This window comes from Chionomys nivalis, chromosome 5 (assembly GCF_950005125.1).
Source record: "Chionomys nivalis chromosome 5, mChiNiv1.1, whole genome shotgun sequence".
Lineage (NCBI taxonomy): Eukaryota > Metazoa > Chordata > Mammalia > Rodentia > Cricetidae > Chionomys > Chionomys nivalis.
Window position 1 is genome coordinate 114,147,888 of NC_080090.1, and position 25,427 is coordinate 114,173,314.

The window sequence follows — 25,427 nt, forward strand, 5'->3', positions numbered from 1 at the left end:
GCTAAGACAAAGTCCTTTAAAATTCCTCCTTCACAGAACAGTTTTATCAAATATTCTAGGCCTATAAGCTGAATGTAGATGCCCAACATTGCAGAGGAACATTGGGGTGACTTTCCAGGCAGCCAAATGTCTCTGTTGATTTATAGTTTTTGAATTTGCTCTGCACTTCCGGTTTTCTCACTTAATACTATGTCTTTCTTGTTTCTCTGATGGGGTTGAAGATTAGATAGTTATTCTAGTGATATATCAATTGTATTTTAATAAATAAAGCTTGCCTGAAGATCTGAGAGTAAAACAGCTCCACTGGTCAGCCTTAGAAACTAGGTAGTGGTAACACACACTTCAATCACAATAGCCACACTAGTTTGCCATAGAAACTGAGCAGTAGTGCTGCACACCTTTAATCCCAGTCCTAGAGAGGAATACAAGATATGAGAAGATAGCTCTCAGAACAATTCAATTCTTAAGGTCATGTTCAATCTCCTTAGTGATTTGGGAAATGCAAATCAAAACAACTTTGAGATGCCATCTTACACCTGTCAGAATGGCTAAATCAAAACCACCAATAATAGCCTTTGCTGGAGAGGATGTGGAGTAGAGTAAGGGGAACACTCATCCATTGCTGGTGGAATGCAAACTTGTGCAACCACTTTGGAAAATAGTGTGGTGATTTCTCAGGAAATTGGGAATCAATCTACCTCAGGATCCAGCAATATCACTCTTGGGAATATACCCAAGAGATGTCCAATCATACTACAAAAGCATTTGTACAACTATGTTCATAGCAGCATTATTTGTAATTGTCGGATCCTGGAAACAACCTAGATGGAAGAATGGATAAAGAAAGTAGGAATATATACAAATTAGAGTACTACTCAGCAGTAAAAAATAATGACATTTTGAATTTTGCATGCAAATGGATGGAAATAGAAAACACCATCCTGAGTGAGGTAACTCAGACCCAAAGAGATGAATATGGTATATACTCACTCATTGGTGGACTCTAGCCATAAACAAAGGACATTAAGCCTATAGTTTGTAAGCCTAGAGAAGCCAAATAACAAGATGAACCCAAAGAAAAACATATATAGATCTTCCTGGACATGGGAAGCAAACAAGATACCCAGGCAAAATTTGGGAGCATGAGGGTAGGGGTAGGGTGGTGGGATTGGGGGAAGGGGAGAGGGGGAGAGAGAAGGATGAAAGGAAAGACTGGAGAGAGCTTGGGGGAGTGGGAGGGTGGAGATGGAGGAAGGGTGGATATAGGAGCCGGGAAGAAGTATCTACATTAACGAAGCCATTTTAGGGTTGGCAAGAGACTTGGCTCTAGAGGGCATCCCAGGTGTCCACAGGGATGTCCCCAGCTAGGTCCTTGGGCAGCAGAATAGAGGGTCCCTGAACTGGCCTTGCCCCACTATCACACTGATGATTATCTCGAATATCGCCATAGAATCTTCATCTGGGGACTGATGGAGATAGAGACAGAGACCCTCATCAAAGCAATGGACTGAGCCCCCAAGGTCCAGTTGAAGAGCAGAAAGAGGGAGAAGATGAGCAAGGAATTCTGGACCACGATGGGTTGGTCCACCCACTGAGGCAGTGTGCCTGTTTTTATGGGAGCTCACCAAATCCTGCTGGACCGAGACTGAATGAGCATGTGATCAAACTGAACTCTTTGAATGTGGCTGAAAATGGGGGCTGACTGAGAAGCCATTGATAAAGGCACTGGGACTTGTTTCTACTGCATGTAATGGCGTTTTGCGACTCTAGTCTATTTGGATGCAAAGCTTCCTGGGCCTGGATGTAGGGCGGAGGGCCTTGGACTTCCCACAGGGCAGGTTTCCCTGCCCTATCTTAAGGAGGGAGAGGGAGAGAGGAAGGTGAGTGGGGGAGCGGGAGGGGAATGGGAGGAGGGGAGGAAGTATAAATTTTTGAATGGAAAAATAAAATAAAATAAAAAAATGTTAGTTAAGATAAGAAAAAGAAAATAAAAATTCCTTGTCAAAAATCAGGTGTTCGAATATGTATGGATAAATATCCAGGTTTTCTGTTTTGTTTCGTTGGTCTTCTTGTCTGTACTTATGCCAATACCAGGCAGTTTTCAGTACTGTAGCTCTGTAGTACAGTTTGAAGTCAGGGGTTGTGATGCCTCCAGAAATTTTTTTTTATTGCCCAGAATGGTTATGACTATCCTGAATTTTTTGCTTTTCTATATGAAGCTGAGTACCATTGTTTCAAGGTCTGTGAAGAATTTTGCTGGGATTTTTCTCGGCATTGCATTGAATCTGTAGATTGCTTTTGGTAAGTTTGTTATTTTACTATGTTAATTTTGCCTACCCAAGAGCATGGGATATTTTCCACTTCCTGGAGTCTTCTTCAATGTCTTTCTTTAAATATTTAAAGTTCTTGCCATACAAGTCTTCCACTTGTTTTGTTAGAGTTTCTCTGAAATATTTATGCTATGTGTGGCAATTGTGAAGTCTTACAATACTGTGGAGTACAGGTTTTCGAAATATGACCTAATGATTCTCTGTATTTCCTCCATGTCTATTATTATGTCCCACTTTTCATTGCTGATTTAGTTAATTTGGATATTCTCTCTCTGCCTTTTGGTTAGTTTGGATAAAGGTTTGTCTATTTTGTTGATTTTCTCAAAGAACCAACTCTTTTTCTCATTGATTCCTTGTATTGTTTTCTTTGTTTCTATTGTGTTGATTTCAACTCTCAATTTGATTATTTTGCCATTTAGTTCTCTTAGATAAGTTTGCTTCTTTTCGTTCTAAAGTTTTCAAGTGTTCCATTAATTCACTCATATGGTATTTACCCAGCTTCTTTATGTAGGCATTTAGTGCTATGAACTTTCCTCTTAACATTGCTTTCATTTTGTCCCATAAATTTAAGTATGTTTTGTGGTCATTTTCATTGAATTTTAGTTGGTCTTTAATTTATCCCTTTATTTCTTCCTTGACCCTTTGATGATTTAGGTGAGCATTGTTTAATTTCCTTGTGTTTATGGGTTTTCTGGAATTAGTATTGCTGTTGACTTCTAGTTTTAAACCATGGTGATCTCATTGGGTATATTGGGTCATTCCTTTTTTTCTGTATTTGTTAATTTTTTTTGTAAATGAGTATGTTGTCAATTTTTGAGAAGGTTCCAAGAGGTGCTGAGAAGAAAATATATTCTTTTCTGTATTGATGGAATGTTATATAGATGGCTGTTAATTCGATTTGAGTCATAACCTCTGTTAGTTCCCTTATTTTTCTGTTCATTATTATCTGACTACCCTGTTGAGTGGTTTAGTGTGTGATGTTTGATGTATGATTTAAGCTTTAGAAGTGTTTCTTTTAGAAATGATGGTGCCCTTGTATTTGGGGCATAGCTGTTCAGTATTGAGATTTCCTCATAATGGATTTTTTCTTTGACTAGTATTAAATGACCTTCTTTATCTTTTTTGATTGGTTTTAGCTCAAAGTCTATTTTGTTAGATATTAGGGTAACTACACCCACTTGTTTCTTAGGTCCATTTTATTGGAATAATTTTTCCCAACCCTTTACTCTGAGATGATGTCTATCTTTGAGGTTGAGATATGTTTCTTGTATGCACAAGAAAAATGGATTCAGTTTTTGTATCCAATTTGTTAGCCTGTACCTTTATAGGTGAGTTGAGTCCATGTATATTAAGGGATATTAATGAACATTGATTGCTATCTCCTGTTAATATATTTGTTGGTGATGTTAATTTGTACATTATTCTCTTCTTTGGGATTTGCTGCTATGAGACCACCACCAATTTTCTGTAGTTTTGTTGGTGTAGCCAACTTCCTTGGGTTGAAGTTTTCCTTCTAGTATTTTGTGTAGGGTTTAGTTCGTGGCTAGGTATTGGTGAAATCTAGTTTTGTCATGGAATATCTTGTTTTATCTTTCTTTGGTGATTGAAAGGTTTGCTGGGTATAGTAGTCTGGGCTGGCATCCACGGTCTCTTAATGTCTGCATAATGTTTGAAAATGACCTTTGGCTTTCATTGTTTCCAATGTGAAGTCATGTGTAATTCTGATATGTCTATATTTATATGTTACTTGGCCTTTTTCCATTGCGGCCCTTAATATTCTTTCTTTACTCTGTATGTTTAGTGTTTTGATTATTATGTGGCAAGAGGACTTTTTTTAAAATCTAGTCTATTTGGTGTTCTGTAAGCTTCTTGTATAGGCATCTTTCTTTAGGTTGGGAACATTTTCTTCTATGATTTTGTTAAATGTATTTTCTGTGCTTTTGAGTTGAACTTTTTATTGTTCTTCTATACCTATTATACTTAGATTTGGCCTTTTTATGGTGTTTCACATTTCCCAGATATTTTGAGTTAAGCTTTTATAGATGTAATGTTTTGTTTAACTGATGAGAATATTTCCTCTATTGTATCTTCAGCACATGATATTCTCTCTTCCATCTCTTGTATTCTGTTGTTCAGCGTTGCTTTTGTGGCTCCTGATTGTTTTCTCATGATTTCTGTTTCTATAATTTGGTCAGCTTGTGGTTTCTTTATTGTTTCTATTTCAATTTCTAAGTCTTGAATAGTTTCTTTCATATGATTGATTTTTCTTGGTTTTCTTTAAGGGATTTGCTGGTGTCTTTCAAATTTTTTGTTTGTCTTTTCCTCCATTTCTTTGAGGGAATTTCTCTTTTTTCTTTAAGAGTTTCAAACATTCCCTTGAAGTTATGTTTTAGGTCATTTTCTTCTGCTTCATCTATATTTGGTTGTTCAAGTCTTCTTGTAGGGTCTTTAGATTTTACTGGTGTTGTGTTGCTCTTTATGGTGTTGCATCTACTCATCTTTTCCTCTAATAGGTGTGGTTGTGGGCTGTCTGAGATTTTGTTGATTAATCTTCTAGTTGCCAGTGAATCCAAAGCTCAGGTGGTTGTTTCTCATAGAGTCAGTGCCACAGTTCTAGTTACCCCATCAGTTACTTGGTGTTCCTGGATAGCTCAGTGCTCTTGGGCTGTGCTCTTCTCCCTTGGAGTTTGCTGTCTCAGGCCTACTTTGGCCTAGGTACTGTATTTGACTTATTTCTATAAATCTTGATCTGGATCTCCTCCTGCAGAAATCCCTGATTTGGAGTTGGTCCTGCAAAGGTCTCTTGTTCTGGTCTACTGCCTTGGAGTTCCCAGGTTTGGGTGCATCCAGAACTGCAGAGGTCCTGGATCAGACCTACTCCCTCTGAGGTCCTAGACTTATGCCTGGACACACAGAGATCTCTGGTTCCTGCCTACTCCTTCGGAAGTCCCAGATTCATGCCCAGACTGGCAGAGGTCATGCTCAGGCCTAGTTCCTCAGGGATCCAAGACTCACACCCAGACCCACAAGGATCCTGACTTAGATCTACTCCCGTGAAAGTCCCAGATTCACATCCAGACCCTCAGCATTCTCCGGCTCTTGCTTACTCGCTCAGTGATTACTGCCCTGTACCTGTTCCGGTAAAGTTTGTTGTCTCTCAAGTCAAAGTTTTATGTGAGAGAAAATCTATGGACTTTACATTATCTTACAGAAAATTTTGCTTATTCTGTGGAAAAAAATGAAATTTCAAAGGTGTCACAGATTTTTTTTCTTTTTTTTTTTGATTTTTCAAGTCACTTCCAAATGTTCTGTTTTTTCAACAGTCCCAACAGTCTTGTGTTTTCCATGCTTGGAGTACTTTTGCCACCTGGGATGCATTTCACATAATATTAAAAAGTGTTTAATTATTACAATTGATGTGGGGTAGATAGGGTACTATAGGCCTTTAGTGGGCACTGTTCATGTTGCTGTTAAACTAATTGTAACTCACAATCAGCCCCAAACCACAATGAAATATTATAATGTAGCCCAGAATGCCAATACTTCTAAATTCTACAACTCCATTCCAGCCCACTGAGTCTAAAAGATTATGGTGTACAAACTGCAAGTAATTCAGATAGAGTTCATTTCAATCACTTTATCATTCATGGTAGAGTATCTCTGCCATGAAATGGCATCTTTCTCTCTCTCTCTCTCTCTCTCTCTCTCTCTCTCTCTCTCTCTCTCTCTCTCTCTGTCTTTCTCTCACACACACATGTATATGCACACACACACAAACTGTGTGTATATACATGTATACAAACTTTATTGTGTAGATGTTTATGAAAATAATCATCTTAGGGCAGAAAACAAGATATCAATGATGCAATTAGTACCCCATTTTTGGATAGATCTGACTCCAGAATTCAGAAAAACAAATCTATGCTATGTATAAGTACCAGTCTGTGGTATTTTCTTGAATTAGCAACTCATGCTTCATTTGTTCACATTTGACTTTCTGGTATTTACTAGGCAATAGGTCTGTTTCTCCCCAGTTATCCTAAAACACTTCAAAACCTAGGCATCCTCTCTATAGAAGTGTGGGCTATGTCTAAAGAAATGTGTCAGTGATTAAAAACACATGCTTTCTTAAAGTAGTTACCATAACCCACATGAATGACCTCATAAAAATCTGTAACTCCACCTCCAGGGAATACAACAACCTCTTCTACTTTTTGGACTTCTGTAGGCATCTGAACTAATAAACATATGCACACACACAAAAATAATTTATTTTAAACTCTAGGTTATAACTATAGTCTGGAATAAAAATAAACTAATATGTGTGAAATAACATTGAGAATTATATGAATTGCCTTTCAGATGTCAATAAAAGTGTTTTTCTTTAATCCTTCTCTTACTATACCCTAAACACCTGTTTTTTGTTGTTGTTGTTTTTTTTTTTTTTTTTTTTTTTTTTTGGATTTTCGAGACAGGGTTTCTCTGTAGCTTTTTGGTTCCTGGAACTAGCTCTTGTAGACCAGCCTGGCCTCAAACTCAGAGATATCTGCCTGCCTCTGCCTCCCGAGTGTTGGGATTAAAGGCGTGCGCCACCACCACCCGGCAACACCTGTTCTTTTATTGGTTTTTTTTCTTCTAGAAAATTTCCTTCAATTTAATACTCTTTTTAAAAATTAGTTTACTACTATAATTTTTGTGTGTGTGTGTTGCCGAGATAAAGAAATAAGTAAAAAAGTGACGTAGGAGAGAAAGAATTTCTTTTGCTTAGAATCCCAGGATGTTGTCCTTTCATTTCATGGAAGTCACAGAGGCATGAGGTTAAAGCAGCTAGTCATATCATATTCACAGTCAGGATCAGTTAAAAATAAATGTGTGCATGTTTGCTTGCTTACTCAATTTCTCTACTTTTATACAGTTCAGGATTCCTTGACTGGTGAATAGTGTTGCCTATAGAAGATTGAGTCTTTTCACATTAATTTAGATAGTCCCCAAGAGACATATTCATAGGATAAGGCTGTGTATACAGTCTTTCATCAAGTCACTCTACTCAGTTAATTATTGGTTGTATAAAGTTGATAATTAAAGCTATCTACCACAAAGAAGGCAATATGTTTCTATATGGGGTTTCATATGCTTTACTTTGGGCTAATTCTCCTCTTTACTCCCAAACTCCCCAACAAACACATTTGCTCTTTCCACATATTCTTGCAAAGCTTCCCTTTCTTAATCTTTAGAGTTTTGTTTTTACTTTAGGGAAAAATTACCCAATTCAGAAAGCTAGTGACATTTTTCAAAACATAAGTTGCACAAACTAATCTTACTGTATAAATAATATCTTGCTTCTTTTAATTCTCCTATAGAAATCAATGTATTTATTACTTTATTGTTGTTGTGGTATAATGTTATAACCAAAAGCAACTTACAGTTGAAAATGTTCATTTTGGATTTTTATTGAAGATAGATGAAACTATCGGGGAAAAGAAAGCTTCATAACATAGTCCATGTATGGCAGCAGGAGCAACAAGCTGAGAAACCATATACCAACTCCCAAAACATGCAGAGAAAATGACTGGAGGCAAAGTGAGGATAGAAACACTCAAGGCCTTCTCCCAATGCCATGCTTTACTATCAGAGGTCATGAGAGGTACATCAGATGACAACTTGTGTTCAGACATCAACCCACCAAAGGAGTGATTCTCTAATGGAAGTTAATCTTATCCATGCAAGGTCTGTAGGACCTTCAACTCTGGAAACCATTGCTTGCATTTGCTAAATCGCTTAATATCTTTATTGTAGTGTGTAATCTCATGTGATGTATATATGTAATCTCATGATTGCATCTCAATCTTACGGGCACATTTATCTGTGGATGATCAGAAATGACTTTTTACTTAGCTATATAATTTATATAGAGATGATATATTATGACTTGCTTCATAACTAAATCTGTTTCTTGCATGAAGACTGTAGACTAATGAAGGCCTGATTTGTTTCTTTTGCTAAGATTACCTCACACAATTAACTCACCTTAACCTCAGTTCAAACTAGACTAAAAACTTATTGTAAATAGATCATAAGTTTAAAACTTTACAGCTATGCACAAGATCAGAGTCACAGATGTCCAACCAAGGTTGCTAACACAAAGCACCATTAAGAAAAGCATGACAATTCTTCACTTGCCAACTCTGCTGACAATAGACCTTCCCTTGTCTCATCACAGTCTTACTCCTGTAATCTTGGAAACTTGTGTTACGAGAATGGCTTAGCCCTATGAATATGCTTTTGACTAATAAGAAGTAACTTTTGTAATTTTTATTGCTCTAAGCCTCCTGTAAAAAGAGTGTTTAAGCTAGAGGAGAAGAATCTAGGTGGAATTAAAAACAGTACAGAAGAAGTAGAATAAAGGCAGAATAGAGGCAGAAGAATAAAGAGACTTTTTTGAATAACGTAGTGTGAGAGAATTCATTTGCCTTCAAATACAGAAAGTTCTCTTTGATTCTTGTAGCATCTAATCTTAACCCTGAAAATACATTGGGACTGGACACCAAAGCCCCTTGTTACTTCACTTTCTCCTTTGCAAAGCTACATTCCTAAAGGTTTTAAAATTTTCCACAGAGTACCTCCAAGTTGTGACCAAGTATTAAAGTACCAGAATCTATGAGGAATTTTCTTCTTTCAAACCATCACAGATAAAAAACATGAATCACTGTGCTAAGGTCATTTTCATATATTTCTCTTTCCATATATACCTGAGTACTAATTGTCTGGGCATTGTTTCAGCCAGGAAACAGCAATATCTTTAGCTTGGCAGGAGGTGCTTTATTTAGGACACTTAAGAAGTTGGTTTGCAACAAGTTTATTTTACATGAAAATTGTTTATATGAGAGAATACATTGTTGCATACTAAAATATAAAATGGTATATGATATTTGGAAGAAAAAATGATTAAGACCATCTAAAAGCAATAAAAATTTCCTGATATAATTTTGGTCAAATTGATTAACTGGCAGTTAGCAGAGAAGTCAGTTGCTAAAACCCTGAGAGACTAGATAGGAATCATATCTAATAGACTGTCTTGGTATAGCAGTCAGCAACTTCCCATTAAAATCTCCATAATCTTCTGATCTATCCCAAGCTGAACTTTATAAGAGGTTTCCATAGTAGGACACTGTAAATAAATTCCTTTTTCCAACCCTCTAAGCCCAAGATTATATAATCTTTTAATTGCAAACACATATTCTGTTTATCTCATTTTCTGAATATTGACTTTCTATTTCTTGGTGAGAAACCATTTCAATATGGCTGTCTTCCAACATTGGATGATATTGATTCTGCAACCAAGCAGAAATAAATTATAGTTTAAATCACCAGATCTAAGTACTTAGTCAAGATGGTTACTTTCTTGTGCTAGGATTCCACTATGACTCAAGCACCAATAAAATGTAGTTCAGCATTATAGAATCTAAATCCACACAGCTGCAGAAGTCATTCATGGGTATAGTGTATGAATTATCTTAATAGAACAGTACAGCATATACCTTAGAACTGTTTTATTAGAAACAGAACAGAGTGAAAACAGAAGGCAGCAATTTGATTCTAAGTAAGCTGCAGAAGTTGAAGTCTCTTAGTGAAGGGTAGTGCAAATGTAGAGTTAAGATGACCACACATCAAGTTAGGATATCCGATTTGTTTTACTCTTTGAAATTTATTCATTAATAAAATTTGTAAATTTATGTGATCATAAGAGACATCTAAAGCTGCAGAAGAAACATAAATTTGTACTAGGCTGAACTACAGAGAGACCCTGCATCAAAATATAAGCAAAATAATCGTCAAAATTAGAAAATCAAAAGTCTGAGGTCTTTCATATAACTATAAAGTTAGTCAAGGAAAAAGAGAGAGAAAAATCTACATTTTATAGTACTACTATTTTGTTACATTAAATTATCCTCAAATAGACTGAAAAAATGGTGTCTCTAGTTAGATCAAGTTGATCTATAATTCCTTGTCCTCCTTTTTTGACCTTTGAAGAAGTGTAATTTCAGGTGTGCACCATAATGTCTGTTCAAGCTAATTATTAAAACATTTTTGGGACCAGCAACTCTCATACTGCTGTGCTTACTCGGCTTAGACTCTGGGAACCATTCTCTTTTCTATAAGGTCTACATTTTAAGATTATGTATACAAACTCACCTTTTTTTACAGTGTGTCCCATTATCATCCATATCACTATGAATGGCAGAGTCTCATTAATTTTAATATTTGTATAATATTCTGTCATGTATTCATGCCACATATTGATATCCATTCATCTGCTTAGGGATACTTAAGTTGCCCCATATTTTTTGATCATTATAACTGTTGTAATGTTCAAAAAAGTTCAAAAAAATAGAAGTTCAGACACAGTAATTTCAGCTTAAAACTGCCACAGGTAATGTACTTGATAATTAGTTTAGTTCATTCAGTCCATTATGTACATATACTCTTTCTAATATTTTAGATAGCAAAATAAAATTTTATTTGTCATTAAAAATTATTGCCAGTTACAATATGATATAAATTTCTTTCATATGAAGAAGCAGAATTCGATAAAAGTTTTCAGAGAGAAAATTAATGGACAAATGCAGCTATTGTGTTATACTATCCATAAGTGAAATATAATTAAGAATGAATTTCCTCAGTTTTGTTATTCACATTAATTTATGTTTAATGACAGCAGTACTGAAAACACAGCTCTAAAGTACTTTATAATGGAAAACGCTGAGAGAATAATGCCAAAGAATGAGAAACAATATGTCAGGGGCCATGAGTTATGGGCCTGTGTAGATCTGAAAACCACTTAAAACAGGAATGAAGATGTTGGTATTCTGTAATAATGACTGGCATTGAGCTAGAGATAGATGTGAAAGACATTTCAAAGCATTGTATGTAGTGTTTCAAACAACAGAATCACTAACCACAATATCACATATGTGATTATTAACATATATGGGTGAATCAGCCAACTGATTGTTTTCATTGTGACATAGGACTAGGCCTGACATGATAATCTTGATTTCAAAAGGAAAGCCAAAATTCTGCACTTTTGGTTTGTTTGTTTTAAAAAGAAAATATTTGATTTTTTAAAAGTTGTTGAAATTTTTTGAAAACCCTCTATAGATTAGATAAAATAATCCTGTGTGATAAATTTAAAAGCAAAATTATAGAGGTTTAATTTTTGACTGAGAAGTTGCAGGCATAAAAATAAGTATCCTGATTTTGATGATTTTGAAAGACACAGCAGAAGTTCTCCTTCTGTTTAATGCTGACGAGGGAAATATCATCTAATATCATCTTATCTGTGAAGCTATTATTATAGGAGATTCTTCTCTGTGTGGAACAGTTCATGACTGATGATAATTTGCTAATATATATATATATATATATTATATATATCAGAGGAAATGTTTTCAATTTAATTTTCTAAATGTAGTCAATTATTAGGTACTGTACCAGACACTGAAAACTTTGATGACCCACCCAGCAGGTCCTAAGTTACTCCAGGGTCTTGAAGAGGCACTATCTGAAAGACATGGCATGGGGGGCGGAGAGAAACGGACGCCAAGCAGTATTCCTTGTCAAGGCATCCCATTTATTGAAGCAAGTTTGATGTCTTATATACTCCTCAGTGAGGAGCTCGGGCAGGGGGGAACTGAGGAAGGGGGAAGGGGAGAAGGAAAGGAGGGGCTCAGTAGCTAGGCAGCTAAGCGGGGCAGTTGCAAGGTCAGTGGCTAGAGCACTTGCTGTTAGTGATGAGCAGCAAACAAAGAAGACACTCTGGGGTGCCTTCTGAAGCTTGAATCTCCAAGGTTAGAATACAGTGTCTTAGATAACTTTAAGTTTTTCTGTCTCAAGATTGCCACCTCAAGGCCCTGTGAGAGGTGAGAAAGGAGAAGCCTGAAATGGCTCCTGACGTATGCTCCTTTTTTTTTTTTTCTTTGTCACTCCTCAGCAAGACCAAAGTAAGCAGGTCTTTGACCTTAGACCACAGGGTCCCTGTCTTAGGCTATGTGGAGGGCTATCCTCATCTCCTGACACCATGCCATGTTGAGCCGGCCTGTACGGCCTCTGTATGATGTGCTGTTCAGGGGAGGGCTCCACAATATTCCCATCATTGGGCCTCTGTGTAAATCATCAATGAAAAAACTGCGAGGAGCTTAGCTTTTTTAGGAGTGAGGGCCAGAGAGTCATGAGACATGTTTTAACCTATGTTTTTCTACCAAAGATCCTGCTCCAAGGATTCCAGGGTTGAGGAGGTGGGTTAGTAAGGTTAGAGAAGGGGTCAAAATCTAAAATTTTTAACATATGCATTAAACCCAAACATTTTACAGGGTGTGTCAAACTTTTTCCAACATCTATAAGCAGTTACAAATATCATTAGGTCAATTCCAGTAAGAGTACAATGACAGACATTGTTGTTATTAAATACCACCAGTTCCAGTCTCTGAGCAACAGTTAAAACCCCAATTCTCCCCCTTCTTAAGTGAAGAGGGGTTAATATTTTAATCAAAATGAGTTCTGTGTCCCAAAGATTAAAACAGTCAGATGTTTAGTCTGCATCTTAGCTCCAAAGTGTCTCAGGGCAGGTGGGACTCCTGGGCGAGGGAAGCAGGACCCAGCCACTGGAAGCACATCTTGGCAACCATCCCACCCGGGTCTCTTTGGACTCCTTGGAGGCAGAACGACACCCTCAGAGTGGTGTAGCAGGCCCCACCACCAGGCAGTTCTCTCTGCGGGGGCAGGGAAGATGAATCAAGGACTCCTCCCCAACTCGTTTCTGAAACTCCTTTATGGGGTGTTTGTGGTTACAAAATCATCAGGTTTAGCTTTTATTTTCTTTCTGTGAAAAAAAAGAACAAACATATCCTCGACCCCAAATATATATAGGTCGGGTCTTTTCATTAATGCATTGTAAGGGCTCTTTTACTTTGCCTTAGTAAAGCTTGGTGTCATCATGTCAGATCCATTTGTATCAGGATCTGTTTGCAACTTTTATAAGTTGCTTTAAAGGAGCCTTGGTATGCTCCACAAATATTTTATTATTATTATTATTAACCATATATGCAGTTCTTCCATTGGAAGAGCCATTTGTAAAATTTAGCATAAAATCCTTTAAGGGATTTTTTAGCTATAACATTAGCAAAATACAGTTGTGTGAACTGTAGCAATGATCATCTGGGAAAAGATTATTGTTTTGGCCTTTGAACTGAGAAAACACAATTGTCCAGGAATCAATCTTAAAATTATTAATGAATCTATTGTTTAGTATAAGAAACATTGATCATAGTCAATATTCTGTTAAACCATCTCCCAGATTTTATCCTGCCCTTTTGTACCAGACAGGCTACTGTTTTAAATTAAAAGTTTAATATCTTAATTGGCGAAACTGGGAAGGTTTAGCCATAAAGAACATTTTGCCTTTTCATAAAACTGTTGTGGAATAAGTTTTATATTTAATACAATATTTGCCATAGCGGAATCATAATTAATATACTGTACTTGTTGATTATTGTATACTTTACCTGTTGATTTATACTTTACCCGCTTGAGTACCTGTTAGGCAGCTTTTTTAAACTCTCTATTGGAAATTGGCTCATTGTTTTTTATAAGAATTTTACCTAGCTGCACAATATCTCCCATAAAAAAATTACAACCAGGGCTTTAACCATTGAATATCTAATTAAAAGTTTATAAGCTATCCTCCTCTTAAGTTCCAAGTCTGCCTTGCAGATAGGAAAATGGAAAAAGGAAGCATTTTAACTAATGATGTTGGCCTCATTAAACATCAACATGTAGAAGAATAAAAATAGATCCACATCCATCTCCATGAACAAAACTCAAGTTTAGATGAGTCAAAGGCTTCAGCATATAAAAATTGCATTGAACCACATAGAGAAAAAATTAGAAGTACACTTTGCCATATCTCAAACATAACCTCAGTGGCACAAACATTGGGAGAAACAATTAGATCTCCTAAGCTGAGAAACTTTTGTATAACAAGACTATAGAGTGGGAAAAGATCTTTACTTATCATAAACCCATTTTAAAAACATATGAAGAACCCCACCCCCAAGCCTGCCTTGTCTACAAGGTCCTTTGCAGTGGAACAGCTTCCTGCCCTTTCACTAAGGCTACCAACCCAGAGCAGTGAGTGCCTGACTAGAGGGCAGTCCTCAAGGTCCCCACCAGGGAACGCGGACCCCTGCTGCTGGGGTTGCAGGGTCTGCTGTGCTCTCCTGGACCCGCTCTGCCTGCCTCCTACTTCCCTTGGTCCCTGGCTCATTGGGCTACCAGGAGTCCCTGTGTAGGTGCTGAGAAGTTCCATCTGGATGGGTGAGTGTGTGCTATTCTGGGGCGGACTGTCCCGGTAGAGAGCACAAACCCCCCTTCACTAAGGCTACCCAACCAGAGTAGTGAGTGCCTGCCTAGTGGGCAGGCCTCAACAACCCCTGAAAGGGAGCACAGGCACCTCCAGCTTGTACTGCAGTGTTGCCTGTGTTCTACTCGACCCCGCCCTACCCCTTGCATTCGCCCTTTTTTCCGCGGGTCATTGGAATACCAGGTGTCCCTGTTTTGGTGTTGAGGAGTTCATCTGGAAGGGAACGGTCCCAGCCCCTACACTGAGGAGATACACCCAGAGAGTTAGTCACAGCAAAGACTGGTCCAAGACACCAGGCCTCTCCTGCCTCCATTTGAAGGAAGAGATGGGCAGGCACCAATGCAAGAATTCCTCCAACAACTTGAAGGGCAACGTGACATCACCAAAATCCAGGAATCCCGAAATAAGAAGTGTACACCCAAATCCAGAAGAATTAGAAGAATTCTACCCAAAAGTGAATTATATGAAAATAATAGAGGACCTTAAACAGAAGGTGAAAAACTGCCATAATCAATTAGAGATTACAAACAAAAAAATAGAGGAAATGAATAAATCTCTCAAAGATACCCAAGAAAACCAAGAGAAACAAGAAAAATTAATCAAACAGGTAAGGGAAACGGTTCAAGACTTGAAGAACGAAGTGGAAGTAATAAAGAAAACACAAACCGAGGGAAGGATGGGGATGGAAAATTTGGATAAACAAACAGGAACTACAGAGACAAGTACTACCAACAGATTACAAGAGATAGAAGAAAGAATCTCAGACACAGAAGATACCATAGAGAAAATAAACACTCTGATCAAAGAAAACAGCATAACCAACAAATTCTCATCACAAAACATTCAGGAAATCTGGGACACAATAAAAAGACCAAACCTAAGAAAAATAGGGATAGAAGAAGGAGAAGAAGTACAGCTCAATGGTCCAGAAAATATATTTAATAAAATTATAGAAGAAAACTTTCCCAACCTTAAGAAAGATATTCCTTTGAAGGTCCAAGAAGCATACAGAACACTGAATTGACTGGATCAAAATAAAAACATCTCCTCGTCATATAATAATCAAAACACAAAACATACAGAATAAAGAAAGAATATTAAGAGCTGCAAAGGAAAAAGGTCAAGTTACCTATAAAGGTAAACCTATCAGACTTACACCTGACTTCTCTATAGAAACCATGAAAGCCAGAAGGTCCTGGATAGATGTACTGCAGAAACAAAGAGACCATGGATACAAGCCCAGACTACTATACCTAGCCAAGCTTTCGTTCACTATAAATGGAGAAAACAAAATTTTCCAGGATAAAAACAACTTTAAACAATATGTAGCCACAAATCCAGCCTTACAGAAAGTAATAGAAGGAAAATCACAAACCAAGGAGTCCAACAATGCCCACAATAACTCAGATATGTAATGACCCTTCACCAGTACAACTTGAAGAAGGGAAACACACAAACTCTACTACCGAAAGAAAGAAAGAAAGAAAGAAAGAAAGAAAGAAAGAAAGAGAAAGAAAGAAAGAAAGAAAGAAAGAAAGAAAGAAAGAAAGAAAGAAAGAAAGAAAGAAAGAAAAGAAAAATGACCGGAGTTAACAACCACTGGTCATTAATATCACTTAATATCAATGGACTCAACTCACCTATAAAGAGGCACAGGCTAAGAGATTGGATCCGAAAAAAGGATCCAACATTCTGCTGCTTACAAGAAACACACCTCAATCACAAGACAGACATCTACTCAGAGTAAAGTGCTGGGAAAAGGTTTATCAAGCAAACGGACCTAAGAAACAAGCAGGTGTGGCCATACTAATTTCTAAGAAAGTTGACTTCAAACTAAAATCAATCAAAAGAGAAGGAGAGGGACATTTTTTACTTATAACAGGAAGAATTCATCAGGATGAAGTCTCAATCCTGAATATCTATGCCCCTAATATAAAAGCACCCACTTATGTAAAAGAAACATTACTAAAACTCAAGGCAGTCATCAAACCACACACATTAATAGTAGGAGATTTCAACACTCCTCTCTCACCAATGGACAGTTCAATCAGACAGAAACCTAACAGAGAAATAAGAGGATTAAGGGAGGTAATGAATCAAATGGACTTAACAGACATCTATAGAACATTCCACTCAAATAGGAAAGAATATACCTTCTTCTCTGCAGCTCATGGAACCTTCTCAAAAACTGACAACATACTCGGTAACAAAGCAAACTTACAGAGTTACAAAAAAATATCGGTAACCATCTGTATCTTATCAGATCACCATGGATTAAAGTTAGAATTCAACAACAATGCTATCCCCAGAAAGCCTATGAACTCATGGAAACTGGACAGTCAACTACTGAACCACACCTGGATCAAGGAAGAAATAAAGAAAAAAATTAAAGTCTTTCTTGAATTCAATGAAAACGAAGACTCAACATACTCAAACCTATGGGACACTATGAAAGCAGTGCTAAGAGGAAAGTTCATAGCATTAAGTGCCCACTTAAAGAAAATGGAGAAAGCACACATTGGAGACTTAATAGCCCACCTGAAAGCTTTAGAAAAAAAAGAAGCAGACTCACCTAGGAGAAGTAGAAGACTGGATATAATCAAATTGAGGGCTGAAATCAACAAAATAGAAACACAGAAAACAATCCAAAGAGTCAATGAAACAAAAAGTTGGTTCTTGGAGAAAATCAATAAGATTGATTAACCCCTATCAAAACTAATCAAACGGCAGAGAGAGAATACACAAATTAACAAAATCAGAAATGAAAAGGGAGACATAACCACAGACACAGAGGAAATTCAGAGAATCATTAGATCTTACTACAAAAACCTGTATGCCACAAAATTGGAAAATGTAAAAGAAATGGACACTGTTTTAGATAAGTACCATATACCAAAGTTAAACCAGGACCAGGTGAACATTCTAAATAGACCTGTTAGTTGCGAAGAATTAGAAGTTGTTATAAAAAACCTCCCCACCAAAAAAAGCCCAGGTCCAGACGGCTTCAATACAGAATTCTACCAGAACTTCCAAGAAGACCTAATAGCTATAATCCTTAATGTATTTCACAATATAGAAACAGAGAAGTCATTGCCAAATTCCTTTTATGAAGCTGCAGTTATTCTGATACCAAAACCACAAAAAGACACAACCAAGAAAGAGAACTACAGCCCAATCTCACTCATGAATATTGACGCAAAAATACTCAATAAAATAATGGCAAACCGAATCCAAGAACACATTAGAAAAATTATCCATTATGATCAAGTAGGCTTCATCCCAGAGATGCAGGGCTGGTTCAACATACGAAAATCTATCAATGTAATCCATCATATAAATAAACTGAAAGAAAAAAACCATGTGATCATTTCATTAGATGCTGAAAAAGCATTTGACAAAATTCAACATCCCTTTATGATAAAGGTCTTAGAGAGATTAGGGATACAAGGGTCGTACCTAAGTATAATAAAAGCTATTTATACCAAGCCTACAGCTAACATCAAATTAAATGGAGAGAAACTCAAAGCTATTCCACTAAAATCAGGAACACGACAAGGTTGTCCACTTTCTCCATACCTCTTTAATATAGTGCTTGAAATTCTAGCAATAGCAATAAGACAACATAAGGGGATCAAAGGGATTCAAATTGGAAAGGAAGAAGTTAAACTTTCATTATTTGCAGACGATATGATAGTGTACATAAGCGACCCCAAAAACTCCACCAAAGAACTCCTTCAGCTGATAAACACCTTTAGTAGCGTTGCAGGATACAAGATCAATTCCAAAAAATCAGTTGCCCTCCTATACACAAAGGATAAGGAAGCAGAGATGGAAATCAGAGAAACATCACCCTTCACGTTAGCCACAAATAGCATAAAATATCTTGGGGTAACTCTAACCAAGGAAGTAAAGGATCTATTTGACAAGAACTTTACGTCTATGAAGAAAGAAATTGAGGAGGATACCAGAAAATGGAAGGATCTCCCTTGCTCTTGGATTGGGAGGATCAACATAGTAAAAATGGAAATTGTACCAAGGGCAATTTATAGATTCAATGCAATCCCCATTAAAATCCCATCAAAATTTTTCACAGATCTTGAGAGGACAATAATCAACTTTATATGGAAAAACAAAAAACCCAAGATAGCCAAAACAATCTTATATAATAAAGGATCATCTGGAGGCATTACCATCCCTGACTTCAAACTCTATTACAGAGCTTCAGTAATGAAAACAGCTTGGTATTGGCATGAAAACAGAGAAGTTGATCAATGGAACCGAATAGAAGACCCTGATTTTAACGCAAAAACATATGAACACCTAATTTTTGATAAAGGACCTAAAAGTATTCAATGGAAAAAAGAGAGCGTCTTTAACAAATGGTGCTGGCAGAACTCGTTGTCAACGTGTAGAAGAATGAAAATAGATCCATATCTATCACCATCCACAAAACTCAAGTCAAAATTGATTAAAGATCTCAATATCAATCTGAACACACTGAACCTGATAGAAGAAAAAGTGGGAAGTACTCTACAACATATGGGTACAGGAGATCACTTCCTACGTTTATCCCCAGCAGCTCAGACATTAAGGACAACATTGAATAAATGGGACCTCCTGAAACTGAATAGCTTCTGTAAATCAAAGGACACTGTCACTAAGACAAAAAGGCAGACCACTGACTGGGAGAAGATCTTCACCAACCCTTCAACAGACAAAGGTCTGATCTCCAAAATATATAAAGAACTCAAGAAACTAGACTTTAAAATGCTAATTAACACAATAAAAAAATGGGGCACTGAACTGAACAGAGAATTCTCAAGAGAAGAAATTCAAATGGCCAAAAGACACTTAAGGCCATGCTGAACCTCCTTAGCAATAAGGGAAATGCAAATTAAAACAACTTTGAGATACCATCTTACACCTGTCAGAATGGCTAAAATCAAAAACACCAATGATAGCCTTTGCTGGAGAGGTTGTGGAGAAAGGGGCACACTCATCCATTGCTGGTGGGAATGCAAACTTGTGCAACCACTTTGGAAATCAGTGTGGCGATTTCTCAGGAAATTTGGGATCAACCTATCCCAAGATCCAGTAATACCACTCTTGGGACTATACCCAAGAGATGCCCTATTATATGACAAAAGTATCTGTTCAACTATGTTCATAGCAGCATTGTTTGTAATAGCCAGAACCTGGAAACAACCTAGATGCCCTTCAATGGAGGAATGGATGAAGAAAGTATGGAATATATACATTTTAGAGTACTACTCAGCGGTAAAAAACAATGACTTCTCGAATTTTGCGTGCAAATGGATGGAAATAGAAAACACTATCCTGAGTGAGGTATCCCAGACCCAAAAAGAGGAACATAGGATGTACTCACTCATAATCAGTTTCTAGCCATAAATAAAGGACATTGAACATATAATTTATGATCCTAGAGAAGCTAAATAAGAAAGTGAACCCAAAGAAAATCGTATAGTCTTCCGCCTGGAGAGGAGAAGTAGACAAGATTGCTGGGCAAAAACTGGGAACTTGCGGGTGAGGTGGCATGGGGCAAAGGGGAAATGGGATGAGAAACGTGAGAAGGGGAGGATGGGAGGAGCTTGGGGGACTTGGATGGTTGGGATATAGGAAGGGTCGATAAGGGAGCAGCGAAGTATATATCCTAACTAAGGGAGCCATCTTAGGGTTGGCAAGAGACTTGACTCTAGAGGGCTTCGCAGGTGTCCAGGGAGATGTCCCCAGCTGGTACCTTGGGCAACTGAGGAGAGGGAACCTGAAATGACCCTATCCTATACTGATGAATATCTTACATATCACCTTAGAACCTTCATCTGGCGATGGATCGAGGTAGAGACAGAGACTCAATTTGGAGCAATGGTCTGAGCTCTTAAGGTCCAAATGAGGAGCAGAAGGAAGGAGAACATGAGCAAGGAAATCAGGACCACGAGGGGTGCACCCACCCACTGTGACATTGGAACTGATTTATTGGGAGCCCACCAAGGCTAGCTGGTCTGGGACTGAATAAGCATGGGTTGAAACTGGACTCTCTGAGCATGGCGGACAATGAAGGCTGATGAGAAGCCAAGGACAATGGCACTAGGTTTCGATCCTAATACATGAACTGGTTTTGTGGGAGCTTAGCTTGTTTAGATGCTCACCTTCCTGGACGTAGGTAGAAGACCTTCGTCTTCCTGCAGGGCAGGGAATTTGGACTGCTCTTCAGTATTGAGAGGGAGGGGGAATGGTGTGGGGGGAGGAGAAGAGGAGTGGGGATAGGGGGAGGGAAGTGGGGGGAGGGGGCAATATTTGGGAGAAGGGGAGGGAAATGGGAAACGGGGAGCAGGTGGAAATTTTAATTAAAAAAGAATAAAAATAAAATAAATAAATAAATAAATAAATAAATAAATAAATAGAATTTGACACAAGAGGGTAAAGGCACTTGGTGAGGGATTTGAGTGTGCTCTTGTTGTCTGAGTGATAACAACATTTTCAAGTCTAAATCATGCATTGCTCTATCATGATATTGATTAAGGAAAGGAATGTTGACAATGAAGACATAGGTAGTGGGAAAAAAAACAACAAGAATTTATTTGTATTTTATTTTTACATTTATAAAGAGTTTTATTCATGTATATAATCTTTGAAAACATTCTGACTTGTCCACCACATTTTATAGCTGTAGAAACTAAAATTTAACTGGTTGAATAACTTGCCAAAAATAACTACAGGCAATAAATTGAAGTGCAAAGTAAAAAAAAATAAAAACATATGAAGAACTCAGGAAATTAATATCAAAAAATTAATCTAATAAAAATATTTCTTACAGACATAAACTGAAAACTCTTAATAGATGAACTTAAAAATGACTGAGAGACATTTAAAAAATGTTCAAACATAACATCTTTTAGCCATCAGAAAAATGCAAATCAAAACTATGAGGTTTTAATCTTATCCTTGTAAAAATAACCAAGATTAAAAATTACTATTAACAATTTATGCTTAAGAAAATGTGGGTAAGGAAAAAACTCCATTGCTGGAAGTGCAAACTGGCACAGTCACTTTTGGATCATAGTATGGTTATTTTTTAAAATTAGGCAAATATCTACCTTAAAACTCAGCAATACCCCTTTTGGGTCTAAATACAAAAGTTGTTTAACCATACCTTAAGGACTTGTGCACAGCTATGCTTATAGCAGAATAACTTTATCATAGCCAGATTCTGAAAACAACCCAAATGTATCTCTTTTACACCTAGGATAAAAGAGACATCCTCCTTTTAAATAGCCATGAATACCACAAAATATCTTGGAGTAACTCTAAGCAAGCAGGACAGAAGTTTGGGTCCTGCCATCTCTGCTTATGAAGGGGAACTGATTTTTTCTTTTTTTATTTTTAACCATTATCCCTTGTTAGAGTATAACTCTGGCCCTTGATAAATTTAGTAAGAGGTCTGAGTCTCAGCAGTCCACCCTGAAGCAACACCTGGCAGCAGAAAAGGAGTTTAAGCTGAGACAACTCGACTCCCACACAGGAGCAGACCGTACAAATGGAAAAAACTTGTATGACAAGAACTTTAACTCTTTTAAGAAGAAAAAATTTAAGACATTAGAAAATAAAAAGATCTCATTTTTTGGGGGGGGGATAGAAGAAACACAGCAAAAATGACAATCTCACTGAAAGCAATCTACAGATTCAGTGTAAATGTCCATTAAAAATTATAGCAACATTTTCATAGAACTCGAAAGAACAATCCTCAACTTTATAAGGAAAAGATAAGAACTCAGGATAGCCTAAACAATTTATAAAATCCTCTGAATGTATTACAATCTTTGATTTTAAAACTTTCTCATAGAACCATAGTATTGAAATTAACCTACCTTGGATAAAAATTTATATGCCTACAAACTAAAGATTTTTTACCAAGAAGCAAAATTTTAAAATGGAAAAGAAGCATATTTACCTTTCTTTTACTGTCCTGAAGCTGTAGTTTCTTGAGGCTAGTTTCCTTTTTGCAAACCTGCCTGGCAGCTTCTGCTCCATATGGCAGGGGCTTGTTCTTTAACTATTATGATTGGCTTACTTAAAAAGGTTATTACCAATAATTAGCTGGAGAGTGGTTGCCAGATCAGATGAAGTAAAGGGAAACTTTTGAAGGTCACTTTGCCCCTTCCCAGGGATTAAGTCAAAACATCAGTAACTGAGTCAACACCTAAGGGTTATCTTGCCCCTATTTAGGAGATGGAAAGTTTCCAACATCTCAGTACGTGCATGCATAGCTGTTATGTCCTTGATTCCCAGGGGAGGTGGGGAAGTACTGAAAGTCGTCAGAAATGGTTTTAGATTTTTCTTAAAGTTTTACATTTTCCCCTCTTATTTGGCTGAATATCCCAATCCTGGGATATTAGTAAATTTGGGGGACTAATTGGATCAGTACACAGAAATTAGCAGTATCATCAGAGATACAGGGGTTAAACCAATGTTGTAGGCCCATCATAGATCAATAGAGAGCACCAGGTACCAGTGTCCTGTCCTCTTGGGATTTGGGAGAGTTAGGTTACACAGGTACTGATATTGAGGGGTTGGAGACCCCAAACATATTTTTGTTAAGGTTAGATGTTGCCCCCATCTACAGGATGTATGGGTGTTGAAACTGCCAGATGAGGCTATTTCTCATTATAGGGAGATCCTGCTGACAGGCATAGCCAGCAAGATTGTGTCAAACTGGGGTCAGTATTATTTAGCAAGAAAAAGGCTCTCTGCATAAGGTTGAATACTCCTTGGCTGATGGTGGGAGGTGCCAGCAGAGAAACAGGGAGAGTAGATTAGTCCAGCCAGCAGCAGCAGGCTCGGTCAGATAGTACTTGGTTCTCTACCTTAGCATAATGGTGAAGGTGGCACCTAAATCTTGCTGCTGTATCCTGTTTAAGAAATACCATCGCATGCCCCAAGTCCTTCCTGACACCCATGGAGACAGTCCTGCTGCTTGCCCCTGGGAGACAAGTGTGAGAGATGTCACAGGTTCCTGTGCTCCACATGGAGCTTTGCTTTGGAAGTATAATTTTTATGAATAGTTATCCAGTCCCAAGAAGAACTAGGTTTTCAGTAAGCATTCCCAGTAGTTTTACATTTTCAGGCACCACAGTATAAAAATCTAGCTTTCCCAGGTAACGATGTAAGGAACCTGGTCTGGGTGGCCATGTGGGCAAATTTAGAATGAAGTTTATAAAGTTAGACCTTAATGGCTTTTCTGGCAGTTCAGTATGTCACATTTCTTCCCAGTACCAGCGATATAACTCAGGTTCCTTTCTACTGGTCAATGATTAGAGTTCTGGAAGAGTCCAGCTCCAATATTCTTCAACTTTGCTAATATCTAACCAATTACCAAAAAGCTGTCCCTAATGTGTTCAGGTCTTAAAATCAATCAGAACATGAATGTCAGTTCAATCTGGATATACTTTGCTGAAATAAATCACAAAAATATTTAAATTCTTCAATTTTGGCTGGTTTTCAGGCTCAGCAAGTGATCAAAGGATGCCAGATAGATGAAGGTAAACTTCCACAACAGTATCTGAAGATGAACTGAATTTAGATTAGAGGAAATAAAATAATGGCAACAGTTAATCATTCATGTTCTAAAGACTAATGACATCACTACTAAGATAGTAATGGTACGATTCAGTTTCACCATGAAAATACAGGAATCCAATATTAAAACTGTTCACCAAAAGGATGATGGTATTTGACATGGCTTAAATTTATTTCTGCAGACCTGGTGGGAAAGATAAAACATTCGCATAAGTATCAGGAACTTTGTCATTTACCTTGACATTAATATATAATTTTTGCTGCATATCCATGGAGATATCTAAAGCCATACCATTTTCTATATCTTCTATTATAGTTATTTTGACTTTAGAATTAAGAAAAATGGTACCTGGGATAGATTAAAAGTAAAAGTTTGATCATCATACCAGTGGAAAACACTTCAAAGCCATGAAGGTAGAGCATGAGTAAAAGTCAGATGATCTAAAGTTTTTATTTATTGCAAATGGAAACCTAGGGCATATCTATCCATCTATCTTGGTATATCCAAGGCGAAAGTTTAGTGTAGCAGGGCCACTGGGTCATACTAGAAGCTGCCTATATTCTTCCTGTCAACCATGACCCACTTGGTAGCAATCCACTTTGATGGCCTATCAAAAAGAATATCATGAGATAATAAAGGACAGTTCATCATAGATACTGAATACTATTCAGTTTAAATGAGTACTGTTTTGCTCTTCATAGCAAAAAGAGACTTTTTCACTTCAAACGACTTTTTTCTGGTCATCAATATATATTCACCCAATAATATTGAGTATTTCTAAATTTTGTATTTCATTATGCTTCCTTGTTCTTGGTAGATGAGTAGTAGTAGGAAAAGTGATAATGCTTCATTGTTATTTCCTCTTCAAAAAAAAAAAAAAAAAAAAACCTCTTTCTCTGTCACTTTTGGTTTTAACTTGAATTATTTGATCATTCAGAAAAATACTTCCCAGAAACCAAGTATAAGAGCTTTACTTAATGCATTATTGTAACTTTTATATGATTCTAGTCAGCATCTTGAAGAATATATCCTACCTTGGAAATCAATTATATTGGAAGTGGGTAAGAGATGACAGAGAAGCATT

At 37.2% G+C, this 25,427-nt stretch overlaps 1 protein-coding gene across 1 annotated transcript in view; it reads left to right on the top strand.

The window, feature by feature from the left end:
* Nucleotides 1-1,860, top strand: part of Dsel (dermatan sulfate epimerase like) — a 36,337-nt gene extending 34,477 nt beyond the window's left edge. The window contains exon 4 of the transcript XR_009057121.1: nucleotides 1,451-1,860. The gene's annotated coding sequence lies outside the window, so the exon portion shown is untranslated. The remainder of the gene's footprint in view (nucleotides 1-1,450) is intronic.
* Nucleotides 1,861-25,427: the final 23,567 nt, after the last annotated feature.